This window comes from Podarcis pityusensis (genome assembly GCF_964106645.2).
Source record: "Podarcis pityusensis genome assembly, chromosome: 7".
Classification (NCBI taxonomy): Eukaryota; Metazoa; Chordata; class Lepidosauria; order Squamata; family Lacertidae; genus Podarcis; species Podarcis pityusensis.
This window is the reverse complement of record NC_138031.1, coordinates 77,677,644-77,701,470: the sequence shown is the minus strand read 5'-3', so window position 1 is coordinate 77,701,470 and position 23,827 is coordinate 77,677,644. Positions and strand designations below refer to the sequence as shown.

The following is a 23,827-nucleotide window of genomic DNA, read 5'->3' as shown; positions in this document are numbered from 1 at the left end:
TGAGGTGAGTTTGGGAGAGTCAAAATGGCTACAGGATTGTTCTCCTGTACTATTTCAGACACATGGTTTATATACTTATGTATGTGTTTGCCTTGTACATTTATGAACATTTATGAACATATTATATTAGGGACGCGGGTGGCGCTGTGGGTTAAACCACAGAGCCTAGGACTTGCCGATCAGAAGGTCGGCGGTTCGAATCCCCGCGAAGGGGTGAGCTCCCGTTGCTCGGTCCCTGCTCCTGCCAACCTAGCAGTTTGAAAGCACATCAAAGTGCAAGTAGATAAATAGGTACCGCTCCGGCGGAAAGGTAAACGGCATTTCCGTGCGCTGCTCTGGTTTGTCAGAAGCGGCTTAGTCATGCTAGCCACATGACCCGGAAGCTGTACGCCGGCTCCTTCGGCCAATAAAGTGAGATGAGTGCCGCAACCCCAGAGTCGGCCACGACTGGACCTAAATGGTCAGGGGTCCCTTTACCTTTACCTTATATTATATTAATGTGTGTGTGTGTGTGTGTGTGACCGACCTTAGAATTCCTGTAACACAAGTTAAGGATGTTCATGGAAGTACAGTGGTGCCTCGCAAGACGAAAAGAATCCGTTCCGCGAGTCTCTTCGTCTTGCGGTTTTTTCGTCTTGCGAAGCAAGCCCATTAGCGGTTTAGCGGTTTAGCGGATTAGCGCTATTAGCGGCTTAGCGGGCTTAGCGGATCAGCTGATAAGCGGCTTAGCGGCTTGGGAAAAAGGGGGGGGGAAGGGAAAAAACCATGCAGGAACTCGCAAGACATTTTCGTCTTGCGAAGCAAGCCCATAGGAAATTTGTTTTGTGAAGCACCTCCAAAACGGAAAACCCTTTCGTCTAGCGGGTTTTCCGTCTTGCGAGGCATTCGTCTTGCGGGGCACCAGTGTAAACTTTATTTCCTTCCCTGCCCCGTGCAGCCTCTTGCACCTCCCTCCCCTCGCAAAAAAATTCTCTGGAGGGTCAAAGGGCTGTCCTGAACAATGTGGGATGAAGTCAGGGAGGCAGCCAGGGGAGGAGAGATGTTCGCTCACGAGCCAAGCATTTTGAATTGCTTCAGATGCTACACTTAGGGTACCCAATGGTACCGTGTGATCTTGAGTAGCCAATCTCAGTTCCAGGATGGCTTTGGAAGCAGTCTCGGTTGATGCGGAAGTGGGAAGTGCATGTGGGAAGTATTAAAACTGCATGAAGAAACATGCCGTTGGACACTGCCGCCTGCAAGGGGTGCAGCTGGATTTGCTGATAAAGCATTTCTTGGTGACGTTAGCTGCTTCTTGGAGAAGAAGCAGAAGTTAAGGTTTATTCAATCTGAAGATGCCCTTCATATTTTCCTGCTTATTGACCTCCCGTCTTAATTTCTCTTCAAAAGTTTGTTGCTGTCCAGTCCGAAGCAGACTGCTGTTGAAAATAGGTGCTGCTGTTTTAAGTGTTGTTGTTTAGTCGTTTAGTCGTGTCCGACTCTTCATGACCCCATGGACCAGAGCACGCCAGGCACTCCTGTCTTCCACTGCCTCCCGCAGTTTGGTCAAACTCATGCTGGTATCTTCGAGAACACTGTCCAACCATCTCGTCCTCCGTCGTCCCCTTCTCCTTGTGCCCTCCATCTTTCCCAACATCAGGGTCATTTCCAGGGAGTCTTCTCTTCTCATGAGGTGGCCAAAGTATTGGAGCCTCAGCTTCAGGATCTGTCCTTCCACTGAGCACTCAGGGCTGATTTCCTTCAGAATTGATAGGTTTGATCTTCTTGCAGTCCATGGGACTCTCAAGAGTCTCCTCCAGCACCAAAATCCAAATGCATCAATTCTTCGGCGATCAGAAATAACATTAATGTGCCTTGACATTTTCTGTGCTGGCCGAGATAATTTCAAGCCTGGTATTCCAACAGAGGAGACACACCAATGGGTGGAAAATCTGCTGATGATTACTACTACTGTTAATTATTAAATTGCTTATATAACTTTAGTGCTTTATTGCCCATTCTGGGCGATTAAAGATGGGAGCAGATGCCTTTCTATGCTAGTAAACATACTGGAAATGAAGGGCTGACGTCAGAGACTAATGGCAAGAGAAAGCAAGCCTGTCTTAATTTTGCTACTCATATCCAAGTACTGAACATACCAAACAATGGAAAAAATGTACATAAGGAACATTTCCAGGTTAAAGATGACTTGCCCTTTGTGACAAAGTGCTAATCCTTTAAGACACCAAACAAATAAATCCATTGTATTACTTCTCAATTAAGTTCCAGTGGCACACGTGATTCCTAAAAGATTTAAGAACTTTTTGGTTCCATCTCCAGAAATTGCAACCCAGTCAAACATTATTTGTGTGGTTGGAGTGTTGCGATTATTGGAAGTGGCACATGATGAATGTGTTTTGCTGGTGTATTTTGATAATGTGATACATTTATCCAAGCTCATAAAAGTGGTGGCCATTTATATATTGTCGTTTTGGAAATGTTTAATTAAAAAAGTCTAGATCTTTGATTCTAGATCTTAACGGACAGGCAAAATAAGGCAAGTTTGATACCACCCTCAAAAAAACTAGCTGGATGTGAAATTATTATTACTTTTTTACTGGGCTTTGCTACCACAAGTTGAGAACTAGAAATAAAACAGCATGCCTCAAAGTCCGTAAAGTGATTTGACTTTTAGAGTCAGTGTTCTAGCACAGTTTTGAATTTCAGTGGAACCACATTGTACTATTGGTACGTTGATGTTCATGGTGGTTGAGGTGGGTTGGATGATGTTATAGCCAAAAGCATTTAAAGATATTTGGTGAATTATGTAGACAGTTCTATACCATAAATGTAGTGGTTAAGGTACCCCTGCCCGTACGGGCCAGTCGTGTCCGACTCTAGGGTTGCGCGCTCATCTCGCTCAAGAGGCCGGGAGCCAGCGCTGTCCGGAGACACTTCCGGGTCACGTGGCCAGCGTGACTAAGCGGCATCTGGCGAGCCAGCACCAGCGCCGCACACGGAAACGCCGTTTACCTTCCCGCTATAAAGCGGTACCTATTTATCTACTTGCACTTAGGGGTGCTTTCGAACTGCTAGGTGGGCAGGACCTGGGACCGAACGACGGGAGCTCACCCCGCCGCGGGGATTCGAACCGCCGACCTTGCGATCAGCAAGTCCTAGGCACCGAGGTTTTACCCACAGCACCACCCGCGTCCCTAATGTAGTGGTTAGTTATACTCAAAAGACCGGGCTCCTGTAATAGTTTGTATAGACTACAGAATTTCACTAGGTGCACATTCCCCCCCCCCCACGTGTCATCAGTGTACCTCACACTATACAGCAGAGCTTTCCAAACTGTGTGTCACGACACATTAGTGTGTCGGCTGCGTTGTGTAGGTGTGTCGCACAAGCACTCCCCATGCTCCTCCAAGGACTGGAAAGGGGTCAATTGGACCTCTGGTTTGCTAGTAAAATTGAATTACTGTGTTGCGAAATGCTGTACAGGGTGACATAATAAAACCGGCCCTGATATAAGGAGCTTCCAGGAAAAGATGTCAAGAGAGGCTTCATAACATGAGTATTTTTTTTTAACTTTATTTTTCAGTTTCTGAAGATTCTGCTGGGGTAACGTTCTGGGGGATAGCGCCGGAAGCCAAAATCGTGTAGTCAAAACACATTGGGTTCAATGGTGGGTGGGATTGCCAAAGTCCCCCCCCCCCAGTTGCCCGCCTGCTTTCCACACCCTTTTCAATTAAAAAAATTGTCAAGCGCTTAAAGCTGAATGTGCACAAGTTGTGAGTTACCTGTACTGAATAAAAAAAAAGTACCATACAGTTACAAAATTATCTTTGGCTTTTGTGTGGCTTAGTGCTCTGAGATACTTTATTAGACACTGGAACGTACCGTAGCTCCTTGTGGAGAAATGTATCCCACCATGCCTCTAGGTTAGTAGCTGTTTTCCCATATTGTGTTAATATATTTCTAGCTGCAGACATGAAAAAGATTAGTTGGTTGTAGCTATTTGGTTGCAGTAGCTATTTTCCTTGTAAGCGAGCACAGTATTGACGAAGGATTTCATTGCACAAAGGTAGCACTAGGTATTGGTTCATCAAAAGTTCTTTGCATAAGAGGCAACAAGGGATAATTAATGCTATAAAGCATGGGTAGGTAAACTAAGGCCTGGGGGCCGGTTCCGGCCCAGTCGCCTTCTAAATCCGGTCCGCGGACTGTCTGGGAATCAGCGTGTTTTTACATGAGTAGAATGTGTGCTTTTATTTAAAATGCATCTCTGGGTTATTTGTGGGGCATAGGAATTCGTTCATCCCCCCCAAAATAGTCCAGCCCCCCACAAGGTGTGAGGGACAGTGGACCCGGCCCCCTGCTGAAAAAGTTTGCTGACCCCTGCTATAAAGCAACAGCAGACTTGCTTGTGGCTGAGTGTAGTAGAATTAGTGGAGGAGAGGGAAGAGGCTGAAGTGAGGCCCACATGAAAAAAATATGTATTTCTAAAGGAATATAATAGAAACGCGAATCTAAAATAGGAAGCCCTAGTGAAAGCGCAGTTGCCCCCCAAATAACTCAGCTGTGTTTCAGACAAATGAACCTTATTTAGATGTACAGCTGTATCGTGAGAACGAGCTGCAGTGAGCCTCAGACTTTCATCCAACCCCCAATCCCCCTTCTTGCTGCCACGAGACGGAATTTGGAAATTTCCCCCTCTTTTGGATTAACCAGTTTAGAGCATACTAATCTTAACTGGAGTTTGTTGGAATGAACGTGCTTCAAACCATGGTTTACGAAGCTGATTCGTTACAACACACCATGGTTAAGAATAGCCACAGTATGGTTCAGATGACTCCCTAAACCAAGGTTAATCTGAAACAGAACTGGAAGCTATAATTCTCAGCTCCTTCTCATAGCCTCACCAGGGGAGGGGAGAGTAGAATGTGTGAACCTGGGAATCTTGCATGTCCGAATGCAGCCACCATAGGATTCCAAAGCGGGACCAAGAGATCAGACTTGGTCTTACGAAATGTGTTTGGCATCCATCCCAAGCAGATGTTTGCAAATCTTCTCCAATCCCGGAGCCACTGTTGTGATTCTCTAATGTCTTTTGGTCCGAAGTTGAGTATCAGCCCTCAGTATCGTTTGATGTGCCATTAATCCTAACCAGATTTGTTGTTTTGCAAGGAAATACAAAGGCAAGTGACTCAGCACTGAAAAATACACTTTGTAGCATGTCCCCGAAGGAAGATTAATATGAAGAAAGTAAACAGTGTACAAATGACCCAGCAGATACAATTTATGAAGGGCAGTGAAGCTAGCAAATCTAATGGGAGTCCCTGCAGCTCTAAAGTAGTAATCCACAGCTAAGAAAGAGGGAGCGTTATGTGCAAGGTTTCTGCCTGCATTCTGCAGGAATACACAGGGCCGGATTTAGACCTGATGAAGCCCTAAGCTCCTGAAGGTATTGGGGCCCTTTATATGCCCAGCTGTCCTTTGTCAACAACAAATTGCCACTGCTTTTTGTGTTAAATATATGCTATATGGTAATTTATGGACCTAAGAGGTATCTAAGAAGGGATGCGGGTGGCGCTGTGGGTAAAAGCCTCAGCGCCTAGGACTTGCCGATCGCATGGTCGGCGGTTCGAATCCCCGCGGCGGGGTGCGCTCCCATTGCTCGGTCCCAGCGCCTGCCAACCTAGCAGATCGAAAGCACCCCCGGGTGCAAGTAGATAAATAGGGACCGCTTACTAGCGGGAAGGTAAACGGCGTTTCCGTGTGCTGCTCTGGTGCCGGTTCGCCGGAGCAGCTTCGTCACGCTGGCCACGTGACTCGGAAGTGTCTGCGGACAGCGCTGGCTCCCGGCCTCTAGAGTGAGATGAGCGCACAACCCTATAGTCTGTCAAGACTGGCCCGTACAGGCAGGGGTACCTTTACCTTTACCTTTAAGAGGTATCTAAAGCCAATTGCACATGTTGCCATGCCACCAGTCCATGCAGAATGTATGGGTACCACTGTATAGGGTACAGACTCCGCTAACCCATAAATAGTACCTCGGGTTAAGAACTTTGCTTCAGGATGAGAACAGAAATCGTGCTCCAGCGATGCGGCGGCAGCAGGAGGCCCCATTAGCTAAAGTGGTGCTTTAGGTTAAGAACAGTTTCAGGTTAAGAACGGACCTCCAGAACAAATTAAGTACTTAACCCGAGGTAACACTGTATTTACTTCACTGGGTTTGCCTGACTGGCCATGTAGTTGTGCACAGTGGTGCTTTAGTGGTGCTTTAGGTTAAGAACAGTTTCAGGTTAAGAACGGACCTCCGGAACAAATTAAGTACTTAACCTGAGGTACCACTGTATATAGAAATGAGCAAACCAGTGATGTTTTAGGGAGCAGACTAGCAGGTAGGTCCCATTACTTACATCATAGGAGCCTACACAAAACAAAACACTGTTGCTGTATGAAGGTTTTAATTTATTTGTTTTTTATCTTCTATTTTGGAAATGTACATCCAGTTTTTTCCCCATTTAATTTTTTGGGGGGCCTCCAAGAGAGTGGGGCCCTTAGCTATAGCTTGTTTAGCTTATACATAAATCCGGCACTTGGGAATACATATGCACAAGCTGAATATACTGTCATAGGTATCTTAGTTTAACTGCAGCGGAACAAGATATGAGAAGGGTGAAAATACAAACTAGCAGAAATGTGGATCATGCAGTAGTTCCAGCATCCCTTGTTGAATTATTGCACCTCCACTCTGTACACGTAACAAAATACATCATGTCCTGATGTTCTTGCACGGACTGTTTATTCCACGCACACCTCTCATATCATTGACTTTTGCTGACACAGCGCAACAGGGGGACATAGGGTAAGGTTTCATCTCATTACAACCAGGTGTGCAGTATGTTGTTTTCACATAGGGCGTCTTAATCGCTTAAATGTTCCCAGTATTGTGTGGTGCGTTCTTTAGAGATGACTGCGCCCATGCTGATATTCTAAAAATGGAAAACAAACAGAAAGGCACAAACTGTGTGCACCTTACTACAAGAAATGGCAGTATTAATTCCTTCCATTCAAATTCTGCTCAATTACTGTGGATTAGTCAAATAGGCAAAGTTGCCGTACAAAAGCTAAGGGTGGACGTAGTTGTTTTCAAGGTTTCTAAACTAATCCTAAATGCTAGGAAAACTGGGTTATAGGTATACCAGAATGACTCAGAGGTTCATTTTGTACATGGATCTGCCCCCTAACCTTGTAGTGTTGGGAAAATCATGTGCTCTGTACAAAACTCATGGCACTTGCGAAACTATGGACTGGAAACATTGAAAATATGGGTTGAAAATGATGGATTTTCAGGGTGTGCCTGGTATGTTATCTGTTTGTCCATATCTTCTGACAGGATTGATTGATTTTAAGTGAGGAAGAATGAGCTGTGTCAAGTATAATGCAGGGAATTCATCCTGCATTGCCTTTGTTGACAGCCTTCCTGGACCTGTATGCCAGAGGTCAAGGTTGGTGGAGGAATGCATACAACTTGTACCTTTGTACGGCAGTCTACATTCCAGCTACACGAAAGCCAAAAGTTTGTGGGCACACGCTCGCACATCTCCCTTCATCCGTCCAGGCAAGCAAGAGTCATCATCACAAGGACACATTTCAACAAGGCAAAGTCAGCTGGAGTAAATGGAGCAGGTCCAGCAATGGGTGTGGCTTGGGGAGAGTTAAGAGGGCCGGACACAAGAGGACTGGGGGCCATATTTTGCCCCTCCCATTCTGAAGTTCCCCATTCCTAGGGTTTATTCGTTGTTTCTTTCAATCAAGCTTATAAATGGCCACCTATGGTGAGCTGGCAAGGACATCTTCCTAAATCAAGAAAACAGCTACTTCTCTCCTTCTTCCAGGCCTTCTGTATGAATTTATTAATGCAAATGAGCTAGTAAAAAAATATAAAATCAATTATAAAATACAGTGATTGTTCACTCGAGTTACCAGTACAATTTTGCTCTACCAAGCCTCTCAATGTGTTTTAGATGCATTAATTTATGACTATATACAGTGGTACCTCTGGTTATGTACTTAATTTGTTCTGGAGGTCCGTTCTTAACCTGAAACTGTTCTTAACCTGAAGCACCACTTTAGCTAATGGGGCCTCCTGCTGCTGCCGCACCGCCACTGCGCGATTTCTGTTCTCATCCTGAAGCAAAGTTCTTAACCCGAGGTACTATTTCTGGGTTAGCGGAGATTGTAACCTGAAGCGTATGCAACCCGAGGTACCACTGTACACGGTTGTCTTAAGCATATGCAGCGCTGGGGTGCAACGATCCTCCCCGACACGCCCCCCCCGGTCGCCCAATCTCAGGTGTGCAGGAGGGCGGGGCCAGCTGCCTGCTTCAGCGTCTTGCTGGCTCGGTCACCCCCAAACCCGCGGCTCAGAGCCGCTCGGACTCTTGGCCTGGTGCCCCTGAGAGCCCGGCTCCCGGGTGCCCCACACCCCTAGCGCCTATGGGTAAGATGGCCCTGGCTATATAGTTGTCATTCTAATACACTGAAGTTACTATGGGTAGAGAGAAACTATCACAGGGGTTAAGAATTTCAACATAGCAAATTATCAAAATACATCATCTTCATTCTTCCCCCCATATTTTTCTCCATCCCCAAGAAAAACCCACCCTCCCTCCCCCCCAAGACTTCCTTCAGCTCCTCTCTCAGATTTTTCAACACCTGTTATTCTCTGCATATTGTAGAATTGTAAAGATCCTTAAATTATCTGTCTGTTATGTTAACAATAAAAAACTTTGTGTATGTTTATTCAAAACCTGCCAAGGAGTCCAATTCATTTTGTTTTTCCTTTAAGTAATTTGTAAAAAGTTCCCATTCTTCTTTAAAGTCTTTTTTTTTTTAATGTAGATCTTCTATCTGTCTGTACTTCAGATATTGGTTGTTTTCATGAACATCTCATTGATGCTTTGCTGTCAACAGTTTGAACCGCTAACCTTTGCGGCAATACAGCCGCTTTACTGAACAAGCAAAGCTCTTTTGTAACTCTCACAAGTAAAAACAAACAAACCTCTCAGCAAGTGATACTGCATGCCACATATGCGATAGCTTTGGGGTTTGGTTTAAACACCTATCCCACCACCCCCGGTGTTACTGCTTTCCCACCCTTTGACGTCAAATGCCTTGGAATAAAATTAAACATGCCTGCCGCAACCCTAAAGTAACATTTCTGCAAAACCACTTCCTTTCTTCCCCAGGAGTTTGTTGTATTTTGCTTGGCTGGTTCCTTCGCTGAGGGATTCTATAGGAGAGAGGTCACTTGGGTTTCTGCTGTACCATTGATCACAACAGCTATCCTCTCAAGAAAGCTTGTCTTCTGTGACCTAAGAAATAGGTTTTTGTTATGTGGATGGTGATGAAGGCATTCTACCATTGCACTGTGGAGAGCGTGCTAACTTATGGTCTGTGCGTGTGGTTTGGGAGCTGCACGGCCAGGGAAAAAACAATGCTATCCAGGGTTGTAAAGACTGCAGAGAGAATAATTGGGTGCACTCTTCCCACCTTAGATCAAATCTATGCTGCCAGGTGCCATAAGAAAGCGGCAGAGATAGCACATGATAGTACGCACCCCGGAAATGATCTCTTTCAGCTTCTGCCTTCTGGAAGAAGGTATAGGGTTATAAAGGCCAGGACTAGCCGCCTGAAAAACAGTTTCTACGCTAATGCAATTCTGGTTCTAAACGCAGCATAAGGGGTCTCTATAGTATAGTGTTTTTTAAAATGGGGTTTTAGAGTTTTTAGGGGTTTTAGAATGTTTTATGTAGTTTTATGTAGCTTTTATGTAGTTTTATGTAGTTTTGTGGTAGTTTTATGTAGTTTTTATGTAGTTTTCAATTTCATTGTTCCGCAAGGGACAATGACAATAAAGATATCGTATCGTATCGTATCGTATCGTATCGTATCGTATCGTATCGTATCAACCAAGTCAACCACATAAGGCCTTCTTGTTGAATATTAAATATGTCTACAATCCAGAGAGGGACACTACGAGAAGGGAACGTGAAGCCCTGGTGACTGGATCCTCTGTTCTCAGATGTCCAGTAGAGTTATATCCATTGCCATATTGGCAGGGTTCAAAATTAGCAGGGGGCCAGGCGCATTTTGCACCACAAGTTTTTCCATTTGCGAGCACCTCCAAAAGTCTGAGTGCCATTTTTTTGCGCTTGGCTGACACTCAAATGTATGTGCTTTGAAGCCTTGAAATATACATTAAGGAGTTTAACAATAAAGAGTAGAGTGTTTTGAAAACATGTTTTAACAATTTCTGCTACCAGTGTGATATTAACGTGTCACTTATGCGAATTGCGTATTAATTCATGCTTATCAAAATACAGTGGTACCTCGGGTTACATACGCTTCAGGTTACAGGCTCCGCTAACCCAGAAATAGTGCTTCAGGTTAAGAACTTTGCTTCAGGATGAGAACAGAAATCGTGCTCTGGTGGCGCGGCGGCAGCAGGAGGCCCCATTAGCTAAAGTGGTGCTTCAGGTTAAGAACAGTTTCAGGTTAAGTATGGACCTCCGGAACGAATTAAGTACTTAACCCGAGGTACCACTGTACCCACAAATTCTTGAAACATCTTCACAGCCCCAGTACTGATCTTTATTCAGAATGAAGAACTAGAAACCAATTAACAACACTGTGCTTACTGGCTCTCAAGATGAGCCATCACTGTGTATTTTCCATATCTTGAGAATAAATAACACCTGTCAAATTTTGGAATGAATTTACAGATAAGGCAATTTGACCAAATGGTTACATCATTCTTCCGAATGCTTCTTCCACATACCTTTTAGTCGATCTATCGTTTATGAAGAATAGAAAAAGACGTGCAGAATATTTTTCTCTGCCTTTACTAATTTTAAATGCAGATTATTGGCAACCATGCCATCTTGCAGTCACAGGATACTTTGTTTTTTGTTTTGCTACCCGACCGTCGTTGCTCATCATCTGTGCTTCACCATATGGCTCATTTTTCTCTGCGTGGAAAGTGATGCATTTCACGGGATGACATTGGATAAGGTAGTTAGCATGAAATATTTTGTTCATTGGTTTAGACAAATGATGTCAGTTTCTCTGTTTCAGGAGGAATAATACTCTTCCCCCACACCATAAATAAACCATTTTGACCTGATAAATTGATTTAAATTAAATACAGGTATGATTTTAGCGAAACTATTAGCTCAGCATCTGGGGTTGAGGGTGTTTTTCAGTTGCGTCCATCAGAGTGCTGTCTTGTCCCCCATGCTTTTTAACATTTATCTGAAAGCACCAAAAGGAGATTTGGAGTGAGAGCTCCAGTTCTGTTTCACCTAAATTAGGCAAGGTAGAGCAGGAATTAAATGCTGTTTGGAAGCAGTGAATGGGGGCAAGCAAATGTTAAAAGGTGCGCCTTCCACTTACATTATGCTTTTATTTGTTTGTTTATAAAAGTACCGGTATATCAAAGCAGTTGGCAGCAACCATTCCTTTATACAATAAGACCACGTGTAAAATAAAACCTGAGATTGATGACTGAATTGCCCACAAAACTTGGCGGCATATAAGAGATTCCAGGAGACAGTTGAAGGTTAAAACAGAATGCATCTCCTGAATTTCTGTTGGAAGAGCGTTCCATAGAATCATACAGTTGGAAGGGATACCAAGGGTCATCTAGTCCAACCCCTGCAATGCAGGAATCCCAATTAAAGCATCCATGACAGATGACCATCCAGCCTCTGTCCAGAGTGTGTGGGAACCATGATCCTTTGCAATTCTCCAGTGCATGTCCAGAGAGTGTCGCCAAGTATTTGGTGATACAAGTCTCCTTGCAGAGTTTATGAGCACAACCAATGCCTGGTCTAGTTGCAGCAAAAATAATTGTTGCAGGACATATGTTCTCTATGAAACTTCTATGGATGTCAGTTTTGATCAATTTCCCTTCACATATTGGGGCAATTAAATTAATGTCCACTTCTCTGTACATTGGTAGATAGGAACATGCATGAATACAGTTTTTATCCAATTATGCCATATCTTTACCAAAGACATACCGTAAATTTCCGTGTATAAGACAAGCTTTTTGCCAGCTAAAATCATCTCAAAAATTGTGGGTTGTCTTATACACGGATAGCATATAGTGGTGACGGGGGATTGGTTCCTGCTGTGAGCAGCAGATTGCCAGCGGCGATTGCGCTGTTTATTGGTGTCTGCGACAAGTGCTGCTTTCGATTGGCTGTTGCTGTGGCCAATGGGTGGGTGTTTGGCTGCTGCTGTGGGCAGGGAATTTATGGCTTCCGTGATGCGTCCATTGATCAGGCTGGTGAGCAACATTGTTCTCCACTCAAAAAAGCTCGACAACTCTGAGAGCAACCCCACCCAAAAGTTCAACAAATCTGGGCAATTCCCCCCCCCTTTTCTGAATTTTGAGTTCCCCAAAATAGAGGGCGTGCTATACATGGGGGTGTGTTATACATGGAAAAATATGGTACTTCAGTTCAGCCTTATCCAGTCCAGCGTTTTCTATTGAAAAGGAGCCAAACAAGAATGGGATACACAAGAGGAACATGAAGTTAATAGCCTTCACTTCTTTCTCCTCCTCATCTTGTATTCGGATGCCTCTGAACATGGACGTCGTATTTAGGTAATTGTTGTTGATAGGCATCCATTAATGTGTCTGATCTTTTTCTAGTCCTGTCTTGTGGCAGCAAATTCCATTAGTGAATTATGTGGTGTGCAAAGGCTTCTTATTGTATCTTACATTTCATTTCCATAGAGTTCTTTAGAGAGGGAAGAAACCCCATGCCTTTTTTTTAGTCAACAGACAGATATGACTGCTAGTGTCCACCTGTGCCTTTTAAAAACACATTTTTTTTATCCGACATATCCTCAAAGTGGCATTTGTAGCCCACTCTCCCTTTTATCTTCACAACCACTCTGAGGTAGGTTTTGTTGCGACAGGTACTCCTACTTGAAGTAGACTCATTGAAATGAATGGACATGAGTCATGACTAACTTAGGTTCATTTATTTCAGTGGGTCTACGGTGCTGTTTTCCTAGAAAAAGAGGGGCTGGAACTCGCTATAAACACCTCCCTTGTTCTCTTACAATAACAATGGCGCCCACCTGAGAGGTGCCGGAACTGAGTTCCAGCAAGTTTCGACTGAAAAAAACCCCCCGATCTACTCTTGAGTAGAACTTGGCTGAAAACAAACCAGTGATTTACCTGAGGGTCTCCATAGTCAAACTCTCAGGGTGCCGAGCTACAACTCCCAGTAGCCTTTGGTCATGATCGCTGAGGTTGATGGGAGAGATATTTCAGCCACCCCTGATCTAACTGCTGCACCACACTGCCTATTATTACTTTGCTTTCCAGTAACATCTGACACCTTGGCCAGCAACACAGACATCCGCAGCGTCAGTTCCCATTAGTGTTAGCTCTGTCGCTCGCAGAAAATGCTTAATCCATTGCGCTGTTGTTAAGTTAATTTAATTTTGCCGCCTGACGTAATGTTGTTAAGTGTAGAAGTAGTTCCCAGGATGTCTATTAACAGTGTTTGATAAGGGCACCAGCTGCTTTGAGCGGGAGAGGACAACGAAAGGGGCATTACAGGAATATCCTGGGATCAAAACGTCAGTTTTAAAGCTGGTGCAATAACTTCTACCTTCTGATTGCTTTCCTTGGCTTGGTTGCTGATGGACTTTGTTGCATTCCATAGCCTCCCGTAAGAATTCTTGGAATCCTGCCTGTCATTCACGTGGGCGCCACATACCCGTGAGATGACCACCCTCATAATTGCTCAGCACCAACATACTCCTTATGGAAAATCACCAGGTGGAGTCCTTCTTTGATAATGTACCACTTCAGATGTGCATCTGTTCTTACCACCGACCTGTCCTGTGGATTGCATTGTCAAGCAGAGTTGTGCATCACAAGCCATGAGATCTATTTATTTTTCCACCATGATGGCAAATATTAAAATAACTATATTGCACAGAGGGACGCGGGTGGGGTGGCGCTGTGAGTTAAACCACAGAGCTTAGGACTTGCCGGCGGTTTGAATCCCCGCGACAGGATGAGCTCCTGTTGCTTGGTCCCTGCTCCTGCCAACCTAGCAGTTCGAAAGCACGTCAAAAAGCAAATAGATAAATAGGTACCGCTCCAGTGGGAAGATAAACAGCGTTTCTGTGCGCTGCTCTGGTTTGCCAGAAGCGGCTTAGTCATGCTGGCCACATGACCCGGAAGCTGTACACCTATAGAGCGAGATGAGCGCTGCAACCCCAGAGTCAGTCACAACTGGACCTAATGGTCAGGGATTCCTTTACCTTTATATTGCACAGAAACACACAACAAATGAATAGCTGGAATGAATGGGGATAAAGTGTGTAAGGGGCAGTGAATTAATGCGAAATTAGAGAGGATGGGTACTGCAAAGATCTGGACTCTAGCTTTCCCCAGAATAAAAGCCCTTTCCAATTTGCTATTTTTGGATAGGCTTCATTTATATGTCTCTGACACTTAGCAGGCCAAGTGTGAATTGCTTTATTCCTCCTTGACCCCCCCCCCCTTCCTGCTCTGACAACTGATCAGCTGATGCTCAGCTGTTATTGACCCTTTACTTTCTTCAGCCATGAGTGATTTTCAGCTCCCACACATAATTCATGGTTCAGTGGGTCAGCCTATATTAACCTCTGCACTGATACCAGCATCTACCTTGCCTCTTTTCAGGGTAGAGTTCAGCAGCAACACAGCTGTGCATATAGACCGATCGTTAATTCATAAATTAATTCTGTAATTGGCGCATTTACAGTCGATACATCTTTGGTGTAGATTGTGGGTTTGTTACGGGGGAATCAGCATGATAATTCTGGGCAGGAGTTGGACGTTGGATGTGCACTAAATGATCAAATTTTATACCATCAATAAATCTCTGGGAATGTGCTCTGAGGCAGCCCAAATTCAGTGCTCATCATTTAAATTGCCCATTCTCGGAGCTGCTATTTTCCGCGCAAAAGTGCCATATAGATAGCTACCTGCAAATTTTCTTCCCAGGGATAAGTTCATTGGGGGGGGGGGGAAATGCTCAGGGAGAAAAAGTTAACCTCCCACTTTTCCAGTGCAGTGGTTGTGCTATGATTTTGGTCTTCCTTCTCCCCATAGCTGCTTTTAACTTTCTCTTTTTTAAGTAAAGCCCTGGGAGATTTTCATCCTCACATCTCATTTAGTTGTGCCCTGGCTGGGGTTGTCAGCCCATGTGTCTAGCCCTGTGCCATTTCATCCTGCATGTGGGGGTTCTCATGAAAAAGGAATTTTCACACAGAGAAAATTAGTGTGTTAGGGAGAAGAAGGAAGCTCATCTTCTTGATATCTAGCAGGGTGGAATTTTCAGACAAAATGTTACAGCTCAGATATAGGTTTACCACTTCAACAGCTAACTACAGTCGTACCTTAGTTCTCAAACGCCTTGGCACTTGTACGTTTTTGCTCCCAAATGCCGAAAATTCAGAAGTAAGTATTCCGGTTTTTGAATGTTTTACGGAATGTCCGACGCTGCTTCTGCTTGAGTGCAGGAAGCTCCGGCAGCCAATCAGAAGCTGCACCTTGGTTTTCGAACGTTTTGGAAGTCAAATGGACTTCTGGAACGGATTACGTTCAAGAACCAAGGTACAACTGTACTAGGTCAGAGTCGCAGCATGGTTGCTGCTCTTTCACATGAGCACAGGAACAGAGCAGCAAGAATGCACCGCTGCATCACTCCCAACCTGGAAAACCATAGTGAAGGAAAATAAATTCAGATGTACCCAATTTCTCTGAAGGAGATGGCCCTGATTTAATCTTCTGACTGAGTAGTCCTTCTTTGTTCCGCAGAATTGTGAGGGGTATGCCAGCTATTAGGACAAGACCAGGAGACACCGTGAATACATTAAAAGAACCATATCTATATCTATATCTATGGAAGATTATTCCCTAGAGCCAGTGTGGTGTAGTGGTTAAGAGCGGTAGTCTCGTAATCTGGGGAACCGGGTTTGAGTCTCCGCTCCTCCATATGCAGCTGCTGGGTGACCTTGGGCTAGTCACACTTCTCTGAAGTCTCTCAGCCCCACTCACCTCACAGAGTGTTTGTTGTGGGGGAGGAAGGGAAAGGAGAATGTTAGCCGCTTTGAGACTCCTTAAAGGGAGTGAAAGGCGGGATATCAAATCCAAACTCTTCTTCTTCTTCTTCCTAGAACAGTAAAGGTGCAAACAGTTAGCAGACATACTCAATAGACCATCGGATATGTTTCCTTGATCAATGGGACCTCACTTCTGACAAGGAATGTAGACCACCTTCCTATATGAGCCACCTTTTCTTATACCCTAAATTTTGTCAGCACCAGTTTCTGGGGGCCTACATAAGTCATGATGCTACCCTTCATCATTTGATTGGCTACGGACCCCAAATCTTCTCATTTTTGCAGAGACCCTTGAAACTGGTTGTTCCTCATTTTCTGTCTGCCTGAAAGGTTGACTCATCTCCTGTCTTCTTCCATCCTCTACTTTGTCCAAGAAAACCAGCGACCTACTCTGAGTAATGCTCCCACGTGTTCACTTTGCCCCATAAACCTGCAGTTTCAGTTCCTCATTCTTGCGTGAACGTCCATGTTCTCATCACATGTACCCGAACGTGCAAGAATATTCTTGCAATCTCCGTTAGTAATGTTTTTCCAGTCTTGCCCTCTCCCCACCCACCCCCCAATCTCAAGCACAAGCAGTTTCAAAAAACCAGATCAGCATATCAATACAGTTTAATACAGGGGTCATTGAGGCCTTCCCCCTAAAATCTTGAGCTGCTGGGAAGGCTTCAAAATACCCACACCTACAAAACCATTCCTGACCCCACCCCCCACCCCAAGATGCCATAACTGTTTCTCAGTCTTTGTGCTTTCTCAGCGAGCAGCTTGTGTGGGAGAGGTGATTATTTTCTGTGATATAAAAAGTTATTTCCGTCACTGTGTAGGCTTGGCTCCATCCATCATGCCTCGTTTTTTGTTTTGCTTTGCTGCGTCACTCTGTTCCCCGGCCCTGACTTACAGTTGCATGAAGTGGGCACTATGCCCTTAGAATAACGCATTAACCTTGGCCGGGAGCAACATTGTCGGGATGTGAGTGGAGAAAACTGTCACAGGTCACTGTGTGCTTGAAGCTTCATGGTAGTAGAAAAGACTGTTTCTGAACACCTCCTCTTCGCAACAACCCCGCCTTAGAATAGATTACCTAGGAAAAGAAAATGCATCCAGAACGTGTAATTGCTTACACATAAGAGATTTGAAGAAAGGGGCAAACAGCAGCTTCTGATGGGGTGGGTGATGGATGGACAGCTTTTGCTGGGGAGAAATGGTGCAGTGGTTCAGATCTGAAATTGTGCTAATCGGGTTTGTTTGTTTTTTTAATGCATGAGAATCCTATTCACATAGCTCTCAAGTCATGCCCTATTGGGGCAGAGGCAATCCTGCTGTTTAGCCCATATACAGAGCTGCCTTCAGATGTCTTCTAAAAGTCAGATAGTTGTTTATTTCCTTGACATCAGATGGGAGGTTGTTCCACACATCGTTCGAAACTCCCATTGTTCTAGGCGCATTTTGCGACAGGGAATTTCATTACCACGAGCAGTTTCTGAGCTCTGGGCGCAGTACTCCGCCTAATATTTCAGATTAAAACTGCAGAGTGGAAGGAAAGGAGGTCCTTTTTCTGCCTCCCCACTTCTAGCTGCTCTCTGAAGACTGGAGAAGAGACCCTCTTAAGAATATTAGGGGGTTGGGCAGGGGAAGGACTGGACCATGTGAAAAATGAACACAATATTTTACCTGCAGTTCGTTCATTTTCAGCTTTGTATTCTTGTTATATAAAAAAGTGTGCCTTGACATTCCATTGTTGAGCCCATAACCTCGGCTTAAGGTGCCATCAAGCTCTCAGCCTTCAGATCTCAGTTTCTAACACTTGCTTCCACAGGGCGGGTGCCACTGCCAAGAAGGCCCTCCACCTGGTTCCCTGTAACCTCACTTCTCCCAGTGAGGGAACCACCGGAAGGCGCTCAGAGCTAGATCTCATTTCTCCATTCTGCCACAATTCTATAATTTAGATTATCCCCACACACCCAAATGAAATGTGGTTGTCTTGTTTTCCTTCTTGCATTGGCTAAGCTGTTTATTGACCTTGCTTAGTGTGGGGTTGGGGCATATGAAGGCATCGTTTATAAGAAGTTAAATTTTCCTAAATTAAAAATCTAGACTTGGCTGTCTCTTCAGTTTGTCTGTGGATGCTTTCTTGATCCTCAGGGCAGTTGGTGCCAAAAATATGTTTCCTAGATGAAGAGCAACATGTTTGGGGGATCAAAAATATCTGAGTGCTCTGAAAAGGAACAGGAGTATGTCATGTTTCAGATTTGTCATATCAGCCTGATAGGTCTTGTGCAGTTCTTCCTGAGCAAATTTCTTTGGAAGAGAGAGAGAAAAAAAGGAGTAGATAACCTACACAACAGCAACATATTCCCGTTTTTCTCCTCCAGACTTCCTGTTGCTATAGAGACACAAAGAAGGGAGAAGCAGCAGAGGGCAAATTAAGACTGTGGTTTAACGCAGCAGTACTTCAGACATGAAGCACAAGGCAGATTATATACTGAAAGCTTCAGGCGAAAAATATTCATTTCCTGACCTGCTAGGGCATTTGTGATAATTTAAAAATGTCTTCGAACACTTAAAACTATCAAGATTGTAATGGAGAGTCTGTAAAAGTGGTTCATGGATTACCTCTTGACTGTGGGTTTTATTTACTTGTGTTGGTTGTCAGAAAATTGATGTAGGATGGCTTTGTCTCTTTACATCTATGGAGAATGTGGCAACGACAGAACAGTTTGCTCCAGAAGCTTAATAAGTCATAAGGCAGGGTACAAAAGTTTTTTCTTTTCTTTTTAAAAGTGGATTCAGACAGCCCAGGCCTTAAGCAAGGAGCAGTACCACTCTGCATCCCTCCAGATATCTGAGAATTCTTCCCTCACCCCAGTGTCTGTTTCAGCTTCTATGGGCATGCTGTTGAAATGTCTATATTTCAGAATTCATCCATATTGCAAATGAAAAGTTTTATTTAGGAAAAATAAGTTGTTTCGAAAGACTCCCATATTTTTTGCCCCTTATTGTGTGCATGATTGTCTCATTGCTTGATGCCCGCTTCATAAACTACCATGAGTGATGATCTAGTTCTTATGATGGGGTAGGAAGCAAGGAACATTCCTTGCTTCTCCCCTGGGTGCAATAGGCATTCCACTGTACTCTGCTGTAGCCACTAACTGCCACATAGCAAATACTGAACCAATAGCTCACTCTCTCTCTGAGTCGTCAGGTGGTGCAGAGAGAAAGGGCATGGGTTGCCTTCAGACTTCACTGTTTTGCACGTAGGATCAACACCCATATCAGCAAATGTGCGTAGGCTCAACAAACCCACTTTTAAAAAAAGCAAAACAGACTTTTGCAGTAAGGAAAGTGATGGGGGGAAGTGCCAGAAAGTGTGAGATGCTGGAAGAGTGACGGGAAATTGTACAACCTCAATGCAAACAAATTAGGGTGAATACTCAGTTCAGGAGTGGATGCCGTAAACCTCTGCGCAAGCTTTGTGAAAACAAATTGGGTTGAATGCTCAATAAACAGGGCACATCTGGGAGCAAGCTCCCGGCACCCACATGTAGGAGCTGAACAGTTTCAAAATCCCATCCTTGGCAGCAGAATTAAAAGCAAAGAAATTAGACAGTGTCCAAGCTATGATAAAAGATGACTCTCTCCATCTTACCCCTGCTTAACAAAGAATCAGGCAGCAACTAAAGGGACCCCTGACCATTAGGTCCAGTCGTGACCGACTCTGGGGTTGCGGCGCTCATCTCGCTTTATTGGCCGAGGGAGCCAGCGTACAGCTTCCGGGTCATGTGGCCAGCATGACTAAGCTGCTTCTGGCAAACCAGAGCAGCGCACGGAAACGCCGTTTACCTTTCCACCGGAGCGGTACCTATTTATCTACTTGCACTTTGACGTGCTTTCAAACTGCTAGGTTGGCAGGAGCAGGGACCGAGCAACGGGAGCTCACCCTGTCGTGGGGATTCGAACTGCCGACCTTCTGATCAGCAAGTCCTAGGCTCTGTGGTTTAACCCACAGCGCCACCCGCATCCTCATAGTTAAGATAACCTATGGTTTAATGTGCACACTGTTGAAATTGTGATGCTTTGTTCCTCCCCCAGTCCTGATGCTGCCATGCCAGAGAGAAACATAGTCTGTTGTAACTTTTGGGTTTTTTCTCTCCAAACAAACTGCAGCCAGTGGTTTGGGGGAAGCAAACCATGAGCCTGGGTTCAGAAGCAATTTCAAGCCCAAACTATGGCTTGCTTTTACCCAGCATGGCAGGAGCAAAGCACAGGCAATTTCAGCAACAGGGAAAAGTACTGCTCATTCACATTAAGTCATAGTTTATGCAATCTTTTCAAAGGGGGAGATTTAAGTATGTACTTACTGAAATCAGTAGGACTTAAAAGGCGCCTAACTTGGGCAGGTTATAATAATAATAATATAATAATAATAATAATAATTTATAATTTATACCCCGCCCATATGGCTGGGCTTCCCCAGCCACTCTGGGCAGCTTCCAACAAAATATTAAAATACAGTAATGCATCAAACATTAAACACTTCCCTAAACAGGGCTGCCTTCAGATGTCTTCTAAAAGTCTGGTAGTAGTTGTTCTCTTTGACATCTGGTGAGAGGGCATTCCACAGGGCGGGTGCCACTACCGAGAAGGCCCTCTGCCTGGTTCCCTGTAACTTGGCTTCTCGGAGTGAGGGAACCGCCAGAAGGCCCTCAGAGTTGGACCTCAGTGCCCGGGCTGAACGATGGGGGTGGAGGCCTCCTTCAGGTTGGATTGGGTCCCACATGTTGAAAGTTCCAGGCTTGAATTTGCCTTTGCTAGGACTCGCCAAAAAAGAGCACATTTCTGCAAAGTTGTGCTCCGTTTAACTTTTCGTTAAAAATGAAGTATTTAAATCAAGGCCCTATCCGATCCCACAGATAAAGCCAGAAACATTTTCACTGTAGCTTTAGTAGTCCAGTAGTCTTCATAATATGTACATATAGAAGCATCTGGAAGGAGCAAAGCCAGAATTGCTTTGATTCACAACTTCCTCCAAGTTTAAGGCCAATGAGAGACTCTTACAAGAAGGCATCCTTTTTGTCTGGGTTGAGTTGGCATAAACAACAGAAAAGTACAACTGCCTCCGTCTAGAGGAACTGAAGCATTTTGCCCGGCAAAAAAAAAAAGGTTTAAAATTAGAAAACACATTAATGTACCACAAAAGCCTCAGAACAAATTCTTATTTAACTCCACCTTCGTGTCGGTGGCAAAACATCCTGGCCACACAAACCAAGAGAGCATCCTTTGTGGAAAAGCTGGCTTCAGTGGCGATTACTCACAAGTCCAAACAAAATGATTGATTTTGTTTTTCAGTTTTGATCCTCCACTCCTTCAGTCTTCAAAAGAGAGTGGCTTATTCAACTCCCATTGCTTGTTAAGTATATAGGATGACTGGGGTTGCTATCTTGCCAATTTATAACTGTTCAGACAATTTTTAAAAAAAGTTTATTTTAAATACACACCCCCCCCCGCCTCAAAAAACACCACCACCACCACTCACTTCTATTTTAATGTTTGGCAGTGTGGATTTTGAAGACTGCATATATAGAACTGTGAAAGCAACCAGTGGTTGCCATATGCTATGGAGCTGTGTGCGCTTAAAGCCTATCCAAAATAATGGGACCATTTGCACATAACAACTAATCAAGATTTTAGCTGGTGGAATTGGCAAGTGTATCTGAAAAACACTCTTCAATGTGCTGCTTTGAACAGATATTTCAGTATGATGTGACTTTTATGTAAGGAACAGGACACCAAAAACTTAAAGGAATATGCAGTTTCTGAGTCATTTATTTAAAGGCATTCGTGTTTACAGGAAGATCTCGGGAGCAACAGACTCCAAGTTTGACAAATTCTTAACTAACTACCCTGATTTAATTGCTCCAACCCTGGGCTCATCAGACAATGCAGTAAGCCGAAAGCAAAGAACCCACAGATAATTGGGAGCTCTTATGCTTATCTTTTCCATTTTCAAATAAGTGACCTTGGATGGAAATTGGATGAAGTTTGCAGAGGGAGATGGAGTCTCAGATTTACTGCAAAGGCTCCTCGTATTAAGATGATCATTTTCAAAATGTGTGCACCACCCTATGCCAGTCTGATTTCATTGCAGCTTGCAATCTCATAAAATAAATGTGTCTCGCTGAAACAAGAGTAAAGCAGCAGAATGCAGAAAGAAAACCAACTGACATCTCTAAAAACTCTGAGTAATAGCCTTAACCAACTGCCTAATAAAAAGCAAGGAAGTTGCCAGTTACGTCTCCTTTAGCAGGTATCAAGAGCCAAAAATGCCATATGTTTGTCATGACCCACCTGATTGCGTCCACCCATTGTTATGGAAGACCATGTAGCTGAATCACCCAGAGATTCTTGCATGGGGAAGACCTGATCATTTGAGAAAGCAATCCCAAACAAGCCTTTGAACTGCGTAAACAACAATGACAACAGAAAGTGCAATAGTAGACAGCAACTGTGGCTCTGTGGTCAATATCCTGTTGACGGTGAGATGTATTATAGCTCTTATCCTTGCTGGCTTTGTTGCCATGGATACAAGAGTCTTAAAAAGGGGGTGATAACTGGGGGGACATGATGTTCTAGGAAACACAGATAGATTTAATTGAGTTAGTGTCTCGGCATCCAAAAGTAACCCAGGCTGATTTCTCAAACAAGTTTGCACCTGTTCTCTGGCTACATTTGATGACAAATAGCAGTCAGGACATCTTCCCACACCCATATTCCCAGGAATATATCTTAACTTTTGGCTGCAGGATCAGCCACCACAGAAGGGCAGAAGCTGCAGCAAGCTATTTTCAGCACAGCAAATTTAAGTCAGTTGTGGAAATCAACGCACCTGCATGAAGACTTCAGTATCAATAAGTTGTTATTATTTATCAAGTTGTATACCACCCTTCATCCGGGGACCTCAGGGCAGTTCACAGCATGAAAATACAAGATAAAAATGTAAAATACATAATGAAAATCAAAAACAAAGCAAACCAATAAACCACCTGCCCCAGTGCTTTGAAGAGGATATAGGACAGGCTTCCTCAGCCATGGCCCTCTAGATGTTTTTGGCCTACAACTCCCATGATCCCTAGCTAGCAGGACCAGGGGTCATGGGTGATAGGAACTGTAGTCTTTAGACATCTAGAGGGCCGAAGTTGAGGAAGCCTGATAGAGGATGATCATCAACCAGAGGTCTGGTTTAAGAGGAATGTTTTCGTCTGGTACCTAAAGGTATATAATGAAGGTACCAGATGAACTTCCCTGGGAGAGCATTCCACAAACAGGGGGCCACTTCAGAAAAGGCCTGTTGTTGTGTTGCTATCCTCTTGGTGTCTCATGGAGGGGTCACACGAAGGAGGGCCAAAGATGATGATTGTAGAGTCTGGGTCTGTTCATATGCGGAAGGACAATCTTTGAGGTATTGCGGTCCCAAACAGATCACCTACCTTGTTCTCTTAGAATGGCAATGACACCCACCCGAAAGGTGCTGGAACGGAGTTCCGGCTGGAAAAAAAATGCCTTGTAACTATATGGTTGGAGCATGGGTAGGCAAACTAAGGCCCGGGGGCTGGATCCGGCCCAGTCACCTTCTAAA

At 44.3% G+C, this 23,827-nt stretch overlaps 1 protein-coding gene and 1 long non-coding RNA gene across 4 annotated transcripts in view; one reads left to right on the top strand and one right to left on the bottom strand.

Moving 5' to 3' along the window:
• Positions 1-23,827, top strand: part of ANKH (ANKH inorganic pyrophosphate transport regulator) — a 127,639-nt gene that overhangs the window by 32,531 nt on the left and 71,281 nt on the right. The gene's annotated exons all lie outside the window — the stretch shown is intronic.
• LOC308481560 lies at positions 6,774-11,628 on the bottom strand. 2 transcript variants are annotated; one of them, XR_013988755.1, is made up of 3 exons: positions 11,544-11,628; positions 10,832-11,021; positions 6,774-6,980 (listed from the first exon to the last, which is right to left on the bottom strand). It is a non-coding gene; the product is annotated as an uncharacterized lncRNA (long non-coding RNA). The 2 variants fall into 2 exon arrangements; XR_013988756.1 differs by lacking the exon at positions 11,544-11,628 and having other exon boundaries at positions 10,832-11,157.